This window comes from Lycium barbarum, chromosome 7 (genome assembly GCF_019175385.1).
Source record: "Lycium barbarum isolate Lr01 chromosome 7, ASM1917538v2, whole genome shotgun sequence".
Lineage (NCBI taxonomy): Eukaryota > Viridiplantae > Streptophyta > Magnoliopsida > Solanales > Solanaceae > Lycium > Lycium barbarum.
The window spans coordinates 98,027,837-98,043,132 of NC_083343.1; positions in this window are offsets into that span (position 1 = coordinate 98,027,837).

The window sequence follows — 15,296 nt, forward strand, 5'->3', positions numbered from 1 at the left end:
ACTTTAATAACTTATGAATTCTAACTTTAATTCTAAAAATTGAAAAGTAAATCTAGTCAAATAAAGAATACATTTTACTTTTGAGGTTATAGAAATATTATAACTTACTAATTCTAACATAACTTAATAATTCTAACTTTAAAAAGCACAATTGCAACCAATTCTAAAAATTGAAAAGTAAATCTAGAGAAATAAAATCTACATTTTAGTATTGAGATTATAGAAATACTATAACTTAACAATTCTAACTTTGAAAAGCACAATTCCAACCAATTCTAACTTTGAATTCTCAATAACATTTCTAACCTTAATAACTTATGTATTCTAAATTTAATTCTAAAAATTAAAAAGTAAATCTAGTCAAATAAAGTCTACATTTTAGTTTTGAGGTTATAGAAATATTATAACTTAATAATTCTAACTTTGAAAAGCACAATTGCAACCAATTCAAAAAATTGAAAAGTAAATCTAGAGAAATAAAATCTACATTTTAGTATTGAGGTTATAGAAATACTATAACTTAACAATTCTAACTTTGAAAAGCACAATCTAAATCAATTCTAACTTTGAATTTTCAATAACAATTCTAAATTTAATAACTTATGGATTCTAACTTTAATTCTAAAAATTGAAAAGTAAATCTAGTCAAATAAAGTCTACATTTTACTTTTGGGGTTATAGAAATATTATAACTTACAAATTCTAACATAAATTAATAATTCTAACTTTAAAAAGCACAATCTCAACCAATTCTAATTTGTAATGATCAATAACAATTATAACTTTAATAACTTATGGAATCTAACTTTAATTCTAAAAATTGAAAAGTAAATCTAGTCAAATAAAGTCTACATTTTACTTTTGAGGTTATAGAAATATTATAACTTACTAATTCTAACATAACTTAATAATTCTAACTTTGAAAAGCACAAATCCAACCAATTCTAAAAATTGAAAAGTAAATCTAGAGAAATAAAATCTACATTTTAGTTTTGAGGTTATAGAAATACTATAACTTAACAATTCTAATTTTGAAAAGCACAATAACAATTATAACTTTGATTCTCAATAACAATTCTAACTTTAATAACTTATGGATTCTAACTTTAATTCTAAAAATTGAAAAGTAAATCTAGTCAAATAAAGTCTACATTTTACTTTTGAGGTTGTAGAAATATTATAACTTACTAATTCTAACATAAATTAATAATTCTAACTTTGAAAAGCACAGTTGCAACCAATTCTTAAAATTGAAAAGCAAATCTTGAGAAATAAAATCTACATTTTAGTATTGAGATTATAGAAAATACTATAACTTAACAATTTCTAACTTTGAAAAGCACAATTCCAACCAATCTAACTTTGAATTCTCAACAACAATTCTAACTTTAATAACTTATGGATTCTAACATTAATTCTAAAAATAGAAAAGTAAATCTAGTCAAATAAAGTCTACATTTTAGTTTTGAGGTTATAGAAATTATAACTTAATAATTCTAACATAACTTAATAATTCTAACTTTCAAAATCACAATTCCAACCAATTCTAAAAATTGAAAAGTAAATCTAAAGAAAACAAATCTACATTTTAGTATTGAGGTTATAGAAATACTATAACTTAACAATTCTAACTTTGAAAAGCACAATCTCAACCAATTCTAACTTTGAATTCTCAATAACAATTCTAACTTTAATAACTTATGGATTCTAACTTTAATTCTAAAAATTGAAAAGTAAATCTAGTCAAATAAAGTCTACATTTTACTTTTGAGGTTATAGAAATATTATAACTTACTAATTCTAACATAACTTAATAATTCTAACTTTGAAAAGCACAGTTGCAACCAATTCTAAAAATTGAAAAGTCAATCTAGAGAAATAAAATCTACATTTTAGTATTGAGATTATAGAAATACTATAACTTAACAATTCTAACTTTGAAAAGCACAATCCCAACCAATTCTAACTTTGAATGCTCAATAACAATTCTAACCTTAATAACTTATGGATTTTAAATTTAATTCTAAAAATTAAAAAGTAAATCTAGTAAAATAAAGTCTACATTTTAGTTTTGAAGTTATAGAAATATTATAACTTAATAATTCTAACTTTGAAAAGCACAATTGCAACCAATTCTAAAAATTGAAAAGTAAATCTAGAGAAATAAAGTCTACATTTTAGTATTGAGGTTATAAATACTATAACTAATTCTAACTTTGAAAAACACAATCTCAATCAATTATAACTTTGAATTTTCAATAACAATTCTAACTTTAATAACTTATGAATTCTAACTTTAATTCTAAAAATTGAAAAGTAAATCTAGTCAAATAAAGTCTACATTTTACTTTTGGGGTTATAGAAATATTATAACTTACTAATTCTAACATAAATTAATAATTCTAACTTTGAAAGCACAATCTCAACCAATTCGAACTTTAATAACTTATGGATTCTAACTTTAATTCTAAAAATTGAAAAGTAAATCTAATCAAATAAAGTCTACATTTTACTTTTGAGGTTATAGAAATATTATAACTTTCTAAATCTAACATTAATTAATAATTCTAACTTTGAAAAGCACAATCTCAACCAATTCTAATTTGGAATGATCGATAACAATTCTAACTTTAATAACTTATGAATTCTAACTTTAATTCTAAAAATTGAAAAGTAAATCTAGTCAAATAAAGTCTACATTTTACTTTTGAGGTTATAGAAATATTATAACTTACTAATTCTAACATAACTTAATAATTCTAACTTTGAAAAACACAATTCCAACCAATTCTAAAAATTAAAAAGTAAATTTAGAGAAATAAAATCTACATTTTAGTATTGAGCTTATAGAAATACAATAACTTAACAATTCTAACTTTGAAAAGCACAATCCCAACCAATTATAACTTTGAATTCTCAATAACAATTCTAACTTTAATAACTTATGGATTCTAACTTTAATTATAAAAATTGAAAGTAAATCTAGTCAAATAAAGTATACATTTTACTTTTGAGGTTATAGAAATATTATAACTTACTAATTCTAACATAAATAAATAATTCTAACTTTGAAAAACACAATTGCAACCAATTCTAAAAATTGAAAAGTAAATCTAAAGAAATAAAATCTACATTTTAGTATTGAGATTATAGAAATACTATAACTTAACAATTCTAACTTTGAAAAGCACAATCTCAACGAATTCTAACTTTGAATTCTCAATAACAATTCTAACTTTAATAACTTATGAATTCTAACTTTAATTCTAAAAATTGAAAAGTAAATCTAGTCAAATAAAGTCTACATTTTACTTTTGAGGTTATAGAAATATTATAACTTACTAATTCTAACATAAATTAATAATTCTAACTTTGAAAAGCACAGTTGCAACCAATTCTTAAAATTGAAAAGCAAATCTTAGAGAAATAAAATCTACATTTTAGTATTGAGATTATAGAAATACTATAACTTAACAATTCTAACTTTGAAAAGCACAATCCCAACCAATTCTAACTTTGAATTATCAATAACAATTCTAACTTTAATAACTTATGGATTCTAACTTTAATTCTAAAAATTGAAAAGTAAATCTAGTCAAATAAAGTCTACATTTTACTTTTGAGGTTATAGAAATATTATAACTTACTAATTCTAACATAAATTAATAATTCTAACTTTGAAAAGCACAATTGCAACCAATTCTAAAAATTGAAAAGTAAATCTAGAGAAATAAAATCTACATTTTAGTATTGAGATTATAGAAATACTATAACTTAACAATTCTAACTTTTAAAAGCACAATCCCAACCAATTCTAACTTTAAATTCTCAATAACAATTCTAACCTTAATACTTATGGATTCTAAATTTAATTCTAAAAATTGAAAAGTAAATCTAGTCAAATAAAGTCTACATTTTAGTTTTGAGGTGATAGAAATATTATAACTTAATAATTCTAACTTTGAAAATCACAATTGCAACCATTTCTAAAAATTGAAAAGTAAATATAGATAAAATAAAATCTACATTTTAGTATTCAGGTTATAGAAATACTATAACTTAACAATTCTAACTTTGAAAATCAAAATCTCAATCCTAACTTTGAATTTTCAATAATAATTCTAACTTTAATAACTTATGTATTCTAACTTTAATTCTAAAAATTGAAAAGTAAATCTAGTCAAATAAAGTCTACATTTTACTTTTGGGGTTATAAAAATATTATAACTTACAAATTTTAACATAAACTAATAATTCTAACTTTGAAAAGCATAATCTCAACCAATTCTAATTTGCAATGATCAATAACAATTCTAACTTTAATAACTTATGGATTCTAACTTTAATTCTAAAAATTGAAAAGTAAATCTAGTCAAATAAAGTCTACATTTTACTTTTGAGGTTATAGAAATATTATAACTTACTAATTCTACCATAAATTAATAATTCTAACTTTGAAAAGCACAATTGCAACCAATTCTTAAAATTGAAAAGCAAATCTTGAGAAATAAAGTCTACATTTTAGTATTGAGGTTATAAAAATACTATAACTTAAAATTCTAACTTTGAAAAACACAATCTCAATCAATTATAACTTTGAATTTTCAATAACAATTCTAACTTTAATAACTTATGAATTCTAACTTTAATTCTAAAAATTGAAAAGTAAATCTAGTCAAATAAAGTCTACATTTTACTTTTGGGGTTATAGAAATATTATAACTTACTAATTCTAACATAAATTAATAATTCTAACTTTGAAAGCACAATCTCAACCAATTCGAACTTTAATAACTTATGGATTCTAACTTTAATTCTAAAAATTGAAAAGTAAATCTAATCAAATAAAGTCTACATTTTACTTTTGAGGTTATAGAAATATTATAACTTTCTAAATCTAACATTAATTAATAATTCTAACTTTGAAAAGCACAATCTCAACCAATTCTAATTTGGAATGATCGATAACAATTCTAACTTTAATAACTTATGAATTCTAACTTTAATTCTAAAAATTGAAAAGTAAATCTAGTCAAATAAAGTCTACATTTTACTTTTGAGGTTATAGAAATATTATAACTTACTAATTCTAACATAACTTAATAATTCTAACTTTGAAAAACACAATTCCAACCAATTCTAAAAATTAAAAAGTAAATTTAGAGAAATAAAATCTACATTTTAGTATTGAGATTATAGAAATACTATAACTTAACAATTCTAACTTTTAAAAGCACAATCCCAACCAATTCTAACTTTGAATTCTAAATAACAATTCTAACCTTAATAACTTATGGATTCTAAATTTAATTCTAAAAATTCAAAAGTAAATCTAGTCAAATAAAGTCTACATTTTAGTTTTGAGGTTATAGAAATACAATAACTTAACAATTCTAACTTTGAAAAGCACAATCCCAACCAATTCTAATTTGGAATGATCAATAACAATTCTAACTTTAATAACTTATAGATTCTAACTTTAATTCTAAAAATTGAAAAGTAAATCTAGTCAAATAAAGTCTACATTTTACTTTTGAGGTTATAGAAATATTATAACTTACTAATTCTAACATAAATTAATAATTCTAACTTTGAAAAGCAAAATTGCAACCAATTCTAAAAATTGAAAAGTAAATCTAGAGAAATAAAATCTACATTTTAGTATTGAGATTATAGAAATACTATAACTTAACAATTCTAACTTTTAAAAGCACAATCCCAACCAATTCTAACTTTAAATTCTCAATAACAATTCTAACCTTAATACTTATGGATTCTAAATTTAATTCTAAAAATTGAAAAGTAAATCTAGTCAAATAAAGTCTACATTTTAGTTTTGAGGTGATAGAAATATTATAACTTAATAATTCTAACTTTGAAAAGCACAATTGCAACCATTTCCAAAAATTGAAAAGTAAATATAGATAAAATAAAATCTACATTTTAGTATTCAGGTTATACAAATACTATAACTTAACAATTCTAACTTTGAAAATCAAAATCTCAATCCTAACTTTGAATTTTCAATAATAATTCGAACTTTAATAACTTATGGATTCTAACTTTAATTCTAAAAATTGAAAAGTAAATCTAATCAAATAAAGTCTACATTTTACTTTTGAGGTTATAGAAATATTATAACTTTCTAAATCTAACATTAATTAACAATTCTAACTTTGAAAAGCACAATCCCAACCAATTCTAATTTGGAATGATCAATAACAATTCTAACTTTAATAACTTATAGATTCTAACTTTAATTCTAAAAATTGAAAAGTAAATCTAGTCAAATAAAGTCTACATTTTACTTTTGAGGTTATAGAAATATTATAACTTACTAATTCTAACATAAATTAATAATTCTAACTTTGAAAAGCACAATTGCAACCAATTCTAAAAATTGAAAAGTAAATCTAGAGAAATAAAATCTACATTTTAGTATTGAGATTATAGAAATACTATAACTTAACAATTCTAACTTTTAAAAGCACAATCCCAACCAATTCTAACTTTGAATTCTAAATAACAATTCTAACCTTAATAACTTATGGATTCTAAATTTAATTCTAAAAATTCAAAAGTAAATCTAGTCAAATAAAGTCTACATTTTAGTTTTGAGGTTATAGAAATACAATAACTTAACAATTCTAACTTTGAAAAGCACAATCCCAACCAATTCTAATTTGGAATGATCAATAACAATTCTAACTTTAATAACTTATAGATTCTAACTTTAATTCTAAAAATTGAAAAGTAAATCTAGTCAAATAAAGTCTACATTTTACTTTTGAGGTTATAGAAATATTATAACTTACTAATTCTAACATAAATTAATAATTCTAACTTTGAAAAGCACAATTGCAACCAATTCTAAAAATTGAAAAGTAAATCTAGAGAAATAAAATCTACATTTTAGTATTGAGATTATAGAAATACTATAACTTAACAATTCTAACTTTTAAAAGCACAATCCCAACCAATTCTAACTTTGAATTCTAAATAACAATTCTAACCTTAATAACTTATGGATTCTAAATTTAATTCTAAAAATTCAAAAGTAAATCTAGTCAAATAAAGTCTACATTTTAGTTTTGAGGTTATAGAAATACAATAACTTAACAATTCTAACTTTGAAAAGCACAATCCCAACCAATTCTAATTTGGAATGATCAATAACAATTCTAACTTTAATAACTTATAGATTCTAACTTTAATTCTAAAAATTGAAAAGTAAATCTAGTCAAATAAAGTCTACATTTTACTTTTGAGGTTATAGAAATATTATAACTTACTAATTCTAACATAAATTAATAATTCTAACTTTGAAAAGCACAATTGCAACCAATTCTAAAAATTGAAAAGTAAATCTAGAGAAATAAAATCTACATTTTAGTATTGAGATTATAGAAATACTATAACTTAACAATTCTAACTTTTAAAAGCACAATCCCAACCAATTCTAACTTTGAATTCTAAATAACAATTCTAACCTTAATAACTTATGGATTCTAAATTTAATTCTAAAAATTCAAAAGTAAATCTAGTCAAATAAAGTCTACATTTTAGTTTTGAGGTTATAGAAATACAATAACTTAACAATTCTAACTTTGAAAAGCACAATCCCAACCAATTCTAATTTGGAATGATCAATAACAATTCTAACTTTAATAACTTATAGATTCTAACTTTAATTCTAAAAATTGAAAAGTAAATCTAGTCAAATAAAGTCTACATTTTACTTTTGAGGTTATAGAAATATTATAACTTACTAATTCTAACATAAATTAATAATTCTAACTTTGAAAAGCACAATTGCAACCAATTCTAAAAATTGAAAAGTAAATCTAGAGAAATAAAATCTACATTTTAGTATTGAGATTATAGAAATACTATAACTTAACAATTCTAACTTTTAAAAGCACAATCCCAACCAATTCTAACTTTGAATTCTAAATAACAATTCTAACCTTAATAACTTATGGATTCTAAATTTAATTCTAAAAATTCAAAAGTAAATCTAGTCAAATAAAGTCTACATTTTAGTTTTGAGGTTATAGAAATACAATAACTTAACAATTCTAACTTTGAAAAGCACAATCCCAACCAATTCTAATTTGGAATGATCAATAACAATTCTAACTTTAATAACTTATAGATTCTAACTTTAATTCTAAAAATTGAAAAGTAAATCTAGTCAAATAAAGTCTACATTTTACTTTTGAGGTTATAGAAATATTATAACTTACTAATTCTAACATAAATTAATAATTCTAACTTTGAAAAGCACAATTGCAACCAATTCTAAAAATTGAAAAGTAAATCTAGAGAAATAAAATCTACATTTTAGTATTGAGATTATAGAAATACTATAACTTAACAATTCTAACTTTTAAAAGCACAATCCCAACCAATTCTAACTTTGAATTCTAAATAACAATTCTAACCTTAATAACTTATGGATTCTAAATTTAATTCTAAAAATTCAAAAGTAAATCTAGTCAAATAAAGTCTACATTTTAGTTTTGAGGTTATAGAAATACAATAACTTAACAATTCTAACTTTGAAAAGCACAATCCCAACCAATTCTAATTTGGAATGATCAATAACAATTCTAACTTTAATAACTTATAGATTCTAACTTTAATTCTAAAAATTGAAAAGTAAATCTAGTCAAATAAAGTCTACATTTTACTTTTGAGGTTATAGAAATATTATAACTTACTAATTCTAACATAAATTAATAATTCTAACTTTGAAAAGCACAATTGCAACCAATTCTAAAAATTGAAAAGTAAATCTAGAGAAATAAAATCTACATTTTAGTATTGAGATTATAGAAATACTATAACTTAACAATTCTAACTTTTAAAAGCACAATCCCAACCAATTCTAACTTTGAATTCTAAATAACAATTCTAACCTTAATAACTTATGGATTCTAAATTTAATTCTAAAAATTCAAAAGTAAATCTAGTCAAATAAAGTCTACATTTTAGTTTTGAGGTTATAGAAATACAATAACTTAACAATTCTAACTTTGAAAAGCACAATCCCAACCAATTCTAATTTGGAATGATCAATAACAATTCTAACTTTAATAACTTATAGATTCTAACTTTAATTCTAAAAATTGAAAAGTAAATCTAGTCACATAAAGTCTACATTTTACTTTTGAGGTTATAGAAATATTATAACTTACTAATTCTAACATAAATTAATAATTCTAACTTTGAAAAGCACAATTGCAACCAATTCTAAAAATTGAAAAGTAAATCTAGAGAAATAAAATCTACATTTTAGTATTGAGATTATAGAAATACTATAACTTAACAATTCTAACTTTTAAAAGCACAATCCCAACCAATTCTAACTTTAAATTCTCAATAACAATTCTAACCTTAATACTTATGGATTCTAAATTTAATTCTAAAAATTGAAAAGTAAATCTAGTCAAATAAAGTCTACATTTTAGTTTTGAGGTGATAGAAATATTATAACTTAATAATTCTAACTTTGAAAAGCACAATTGCAACCATTTCTAAAAATTGAAAAGTAAATATAGATAAAATAAAATCTACATTTTAGTATTCAGGTTATAGAAATACTATAACTTAACAATTCTAACTTTGAAAATCAAAATCTCAATCCTAACTTTGAATTTTCAATAATAATTCTAACTTTAATAACTTATGTATTCTAACTTTAATTCTAAAAATTGAAAAGTAAATCTAGTCAAATAAAGTCTACATTTTACTTTTGGGGTTATAAAAATATTATAACTTACAAATTCTAACATAAACTAATAATTCTAACTTTGAAAAGCACAATCTCAACCAATTCTAATTTGCAATGATCAATAACAATTCTAACTTTAATAACTTATGGATTCTAACTTTAATTCTAAAAATTGAAAAGTAAATCTAGTCAAATAAAGTCTACATTTTACTTTTGAGGTTATAGAAATATTATAACTTACTAATTCTACCATAAATTAATAATTCTAACTTTGAAAAGCACAATTGCAACCAATTCTTAAAATTGAAAAGCAAATCTTGAGAAATAAAGTCTACATTTTAGTATTGAGGTTATAAAAATACTATAACTTAAAATTCTAACTTTGAAAAACACAATCTCAATCAATTATAACTTTGAATTTTCAATAACAATTCTAACTTTAATTCTAAAAATTGAAAAGTAAATCTAGTCAAATAAAGTCTACATTTTACTTTTGGGGTTATAGAAATATTATAACTTACTAATTCTAACATAAATTAATAATTCTAACTTTGAAAGCACAATCTCAACCAATTCGAACTTTAATAACTTATGGATTCTAACTTTAATTCTAAAAATTGAAAAGTAAATCTAATCAAATAAAGTCTACATTTTACTTTTGAGGTTATAGAAATATTATAACTTTCTAAATCTAACATAAATTAATAATTCTAACTTTGAAAAGCACAATCTCAACCAATTCTAATTTGGAATGATCGATAACAATTCTAACTTTAATAACTTATGAATTCTAACTTTAATTCTAAAAATTGAAAAGTAAATCTAGTCAAATAAAGTCTACATTTTACTTTTGAGGTTATAGAAATATTATAACTTACTAATTCTAACATAACTTAATAATTCTAACTTTGAAAAACACAATTCCAACCAATTCTAAAAATTAAAAAGTAAATTTAGAGAAATAAAATCTACATTTTAGTATTGAGCTTATAGAAATACAATAACTTAACAATTCTAACTTTGAAAAGCACAATCCCAACCAATTATAACTTTGAATTCTCAATAACAATTCTAACTTTAATAACTTATGGATTCTAACTTTAATTCTAAAAATTGAAAGTAAATCTAGTCAAATAAAGTATACATTTTACTTTTGAGGTTATAGAAATATTATAACTTACTAATTCTAACATAAATAAATAATTCTAACTTTGAAAAACTCAATTGCAACCAATTCTAAAAATTGAAAAGTAAATCTAAAGAAATAAAATCTACATTTTAGTATTGAGATTATAGAAATACTATAACTTAACAATTCTAACTTTGAAAAGCACAATCTCAACGAATTCTAACTTTGAATTCTCAATAACAATTCTAACTTTAATAACTTATGAATTCTAACCTTAATTCTAAAAATTGAAAAGTAAATCTAGTCAAATAAAGTTTACATTTTACTTTTGAGGTTATAGAAATAATATAACTTACTAATTCTAACATAAATTAATAATTCTAACTTTGAAAAGCACAATTGCAACCAATTCTAAAAATTGAAAAGTAAATCTAGAGAAATAAAATCTACATTTTAGTATTGAGATTATAGAAATACTATAACTTAACAATTCTAACTTTTAAAAGCACAATCCCAACCAATTCTAACTTTGAATTCTAAATAACAATTCTAACCTTAATAACTTATGGATTCTAAATTTAATTCTAAAAATTCAAAAGTAAATCTAGTCAAATAAAGTCTACATTTTAGTTTTGAGGTTATAGAAATACAATAACTTAACAATTCTAACTTTGAAAAGCACAATCCCAACCAATTCTAATTTGGAATGATCAATAACAATTCTAACTTTAATAACTTATAGATTCTAACTTTAATTCTAAAAATTGAAAAGTAAATCTAGTCAAATAAAGTCTACATTTTACTTTTGAGGTTATAGAAATATTATAACTTACTAATTCTAACATAAATTAATAATTCTAACTTTGAAAAGCACAATTGCAACCAATTCTAAAAATTGAAAAGTAAATCTAGAGAAATAAAATCTACATTTTAGTATTGAGATTATAGAAATACTATAACTTAACAATTCTAACTTTTAAAAGCACAATCCCAACCAATTCTAACTTTAAATTCTCAATAACAATTCTAACCTTAATACTTATGGATTCTAAATTTAATTCTAAAAATTGAAATGTAAATCTAGTCAAATAAAGTCTACATTTTAGTTTTGAGGTGATAGAAATATTATAACTTAATAATTCTAACTTTGAAAAGCACAATTGCAACCATTTCTAAAAATTGAAAAGTAAATATAGATAAAATAAAATCTACATTTTAGTATTCAGGTTATAGAAATACTATAACTTAACAATTCTAACTTTGAAAATCAAAATCTCAATCCTAACTTTGAATTTTCAATAATAATTCTAACTTTAATAACTTATGTATTCTAACTTTAATTCTAAAAATTGAAAAGTAAATCTAGTCAAATAAAGTCTACATTTTACTTTTGGGGTTATAAAAATATTATAACTTACAAATGATGTGGCGTGAATTTACACCATAATCGATGCTTTTTAACTATAAGTTTTACTTGTTTTTGAGCAAGTCTGTGTTATTTTACGTGGTTTTTGTCATGTTTCAGGTTATATGAGGTCCCTAGAGCCTAAGTGTGGAAAACAAGCAAAAAAGTTGCAAAACTAGGGATAACTGGAAGTTCTGGAAAATTTCGCGGAAAATTACTCTGCGCGATCGCGCCGTGTACTCACGCGATCGCGCCATAGCACGAAATTAATTCCACGCGACCGCGCCGAGACTTCACGCGACCGCGCCCACGCGCTATTTAAATGACACGCGATCGCGTCGACTCAAACCGCTATCGCGATTGAGGGACAGGGGACGCTGACGTCATGAACGCGATCGCGCTGTCTCGTGGCGCGATCGCACTGAAGGAATTATGAGCGTTTTCGACCAGAACCTGGGATTCGCCGATTTCTTCCATTCCAGTTCATATAAATAGAAAACTAGGGCAAATTTTCAGTTCATCTTTGGCAGTTTTTCATCAAGTTTGGAGACTAGTATTTACAACACACTTTGGGGTTGAAGATTTGAAGATTTGGTTGAGTATTTCTTAAGCCTTTAATTCATTTCTTCAATTCCTTGCTTTGTATTGTATATCTAAGTGTGTAGCTTTCTATTCCATAACTTGAATCTCGTTTATGTAAGTATTCTTGATTAAAGTTTGGTTTGAAACTCTTGTTGTGCTTATGTATTGAATGGTTCTTATTGCTATTGAAGTAGGTCTTTGTTGATTTAATTAATCTCGTTCTTGAATGTTTCCAAAGGGATTAGCTAACCCTAGGACTTACCCATTTACTTAGATTGAGCTTGGAAAAGGAAATCTAGGTTGGGAAAGATTAATTAACAAGAATTTGGGTCATTAAACTCATCTAATAACTTGAGCTCGGAAGAGGATAGTTACTTGAGGTTAGATTGATTGTGCCTAATATCACACTCTAAGGCTTGGAAAAGCTTAGAGTGAAATTCATTGATTTGGTTGGAAGACTTTCAATGAGATTTTAGATATCATTATCTATTGACACAAACCCGTTCTTAGTTGTAAAATCGTGAAATACATTGGATCGTTACTTGAGTGTAATTTCCTTTGTATCCAAACTTGTGGCCATTGATCATTTTACTCGCTTTCTAGGTTAGTTTACATTTCCGCATTAGTTATAATATTTCTCAAAAACCTAAATATTATCCATCGTTTGGCTTTAGCGTAGTTGGTGAAAGTTCCTTACTTTCTTAATCGCCTAGCATATTGTTCCCTGTGGGATCGACCCCGACTCATAGTTGGGTAAATATATTGCATACGACCGTGTACACTTTCTCTTTGAGGAGTGTATTTGGACGTTATCAAAAATGGCGCCGTTGCCGGGGAACAATTTGGCGTATTTAGGTTAGTTTGGGATTTAAGCTTGCTTGCTTTGGTCCAAACTCGTAAATATTAGTGTAGTTGTTTTCTTTGCTTGATTTTATTTTTATATAAAAAAAAAAAATTTAAAAAAAAAAAAAAATGGCATTTTTTCATGAAAACTTGTTTAGTAATGACTTTTATTGTGAGCATGGCCAAATTGGTGAGTTCAAACGCATGATGGAATGCTTGCTAGGTGAGGGTAATGAAAATCAAAAAGCCTTCGAAGAGTACTTGGAAACTAGTCTCCAACTTGGTTTGATGAAAGACGAAGAAAATCCTCCGCGGGCAAATCATTATGAACTACCCAATGCTCAAGATAAAAGGGTAAATCATGAAGATGAGTTTATTGGGAATGCCAAAGAAAAAAATGAATGGGAGTCAACCATGGTTCTAAACAATATGGTTGGTGTTGACCCCAATCCGGGGGAACAAGAGGATGTCATAGTTCAAGAGCCTTATATTCTGCAATTTGAAAATTCAACAAGGCAAAATGACACTCCTCGCTTGAAGGCCAAGAAGTATAGAATGAACAAAATTTTACTTGGCGTGATCAGAAATTTACCACCCCCCGCTGCTCGTGGTCACAAACTTGATTCCAAGTTAGGTGCCCAATTCATAAGCTCCAAATGGCGAGAAAAGCGGTAAAGTTGGTATCCGTCGTGCCGCGACGTTAACTTAAGCGCTTGGTGGGAGGCAACCCATCGTTTTTAAATTTTTTTTTTTTTTTTTTTTTTATCATTTTTGAAATTTGATTTTTTAAAATTGTTTAGTTTATGATTTGTGACTAATCTGCAAAATTTCACAATTTTTGGAGTTGTTTTGAATAGGTTGAGTTTTCAGAATAGCCACAAATCAGTAGTTGCTGGTTTCTGCTTATTTTCTGAACTGCTGGTTGTTTGCCGAATTTTACTCTAGGCGATCGCGCCACAAAGTCACGCGATCGCGGTAAAAAAAAAAAAAAAAAAAAAACAAAAAAAAAGAAGAACCTTACACATCGCGATCGCGACGTAGGGCCACGCGATCGCGATTCATCGCGATTCCAGGTAACTAAACAGATAAAAGAAGGCAAAACGGCTCAAAACCCATTTCCTTCACTTTTCCTCCAAAAATCTTACTTTTCTCTCAAACTCAACTTCAAAATTCCGGTAAATTTCATCAACTTGCAACCACAAGGTATGTGATTCCTCCATTATCTTGTTCCTAGGGTTGTTTTTATCATCTTTCCATGTTAGAAATTGTGAGTTAAAATTTTTTCCTCCATTTATTTAAGCTTGAAAGGGTGATGAAATTATTGAAATTCTTGTGATATAAATTGTTGTTTGTTGTTGAGTGATGTGAGTTGAGTGTTGGTTGCTGATATAAAAAAAAAAAAATTGGGCAAAACACAAGCTTGAAATCGTTGAATTGAAGGCACAAAATTGATGCCCATAACCTGTTTGTGAAAATGCTTAGCTGAATCTGTAACGATTCAGCGCGATCGCGGCTTGTACTGGCGCGATCGCGCTGAGTAAATGAACAAAATTGCCGCGATCGCGGCTGTTCCTCGCGCGATCGCGATTGAGGAATAATGA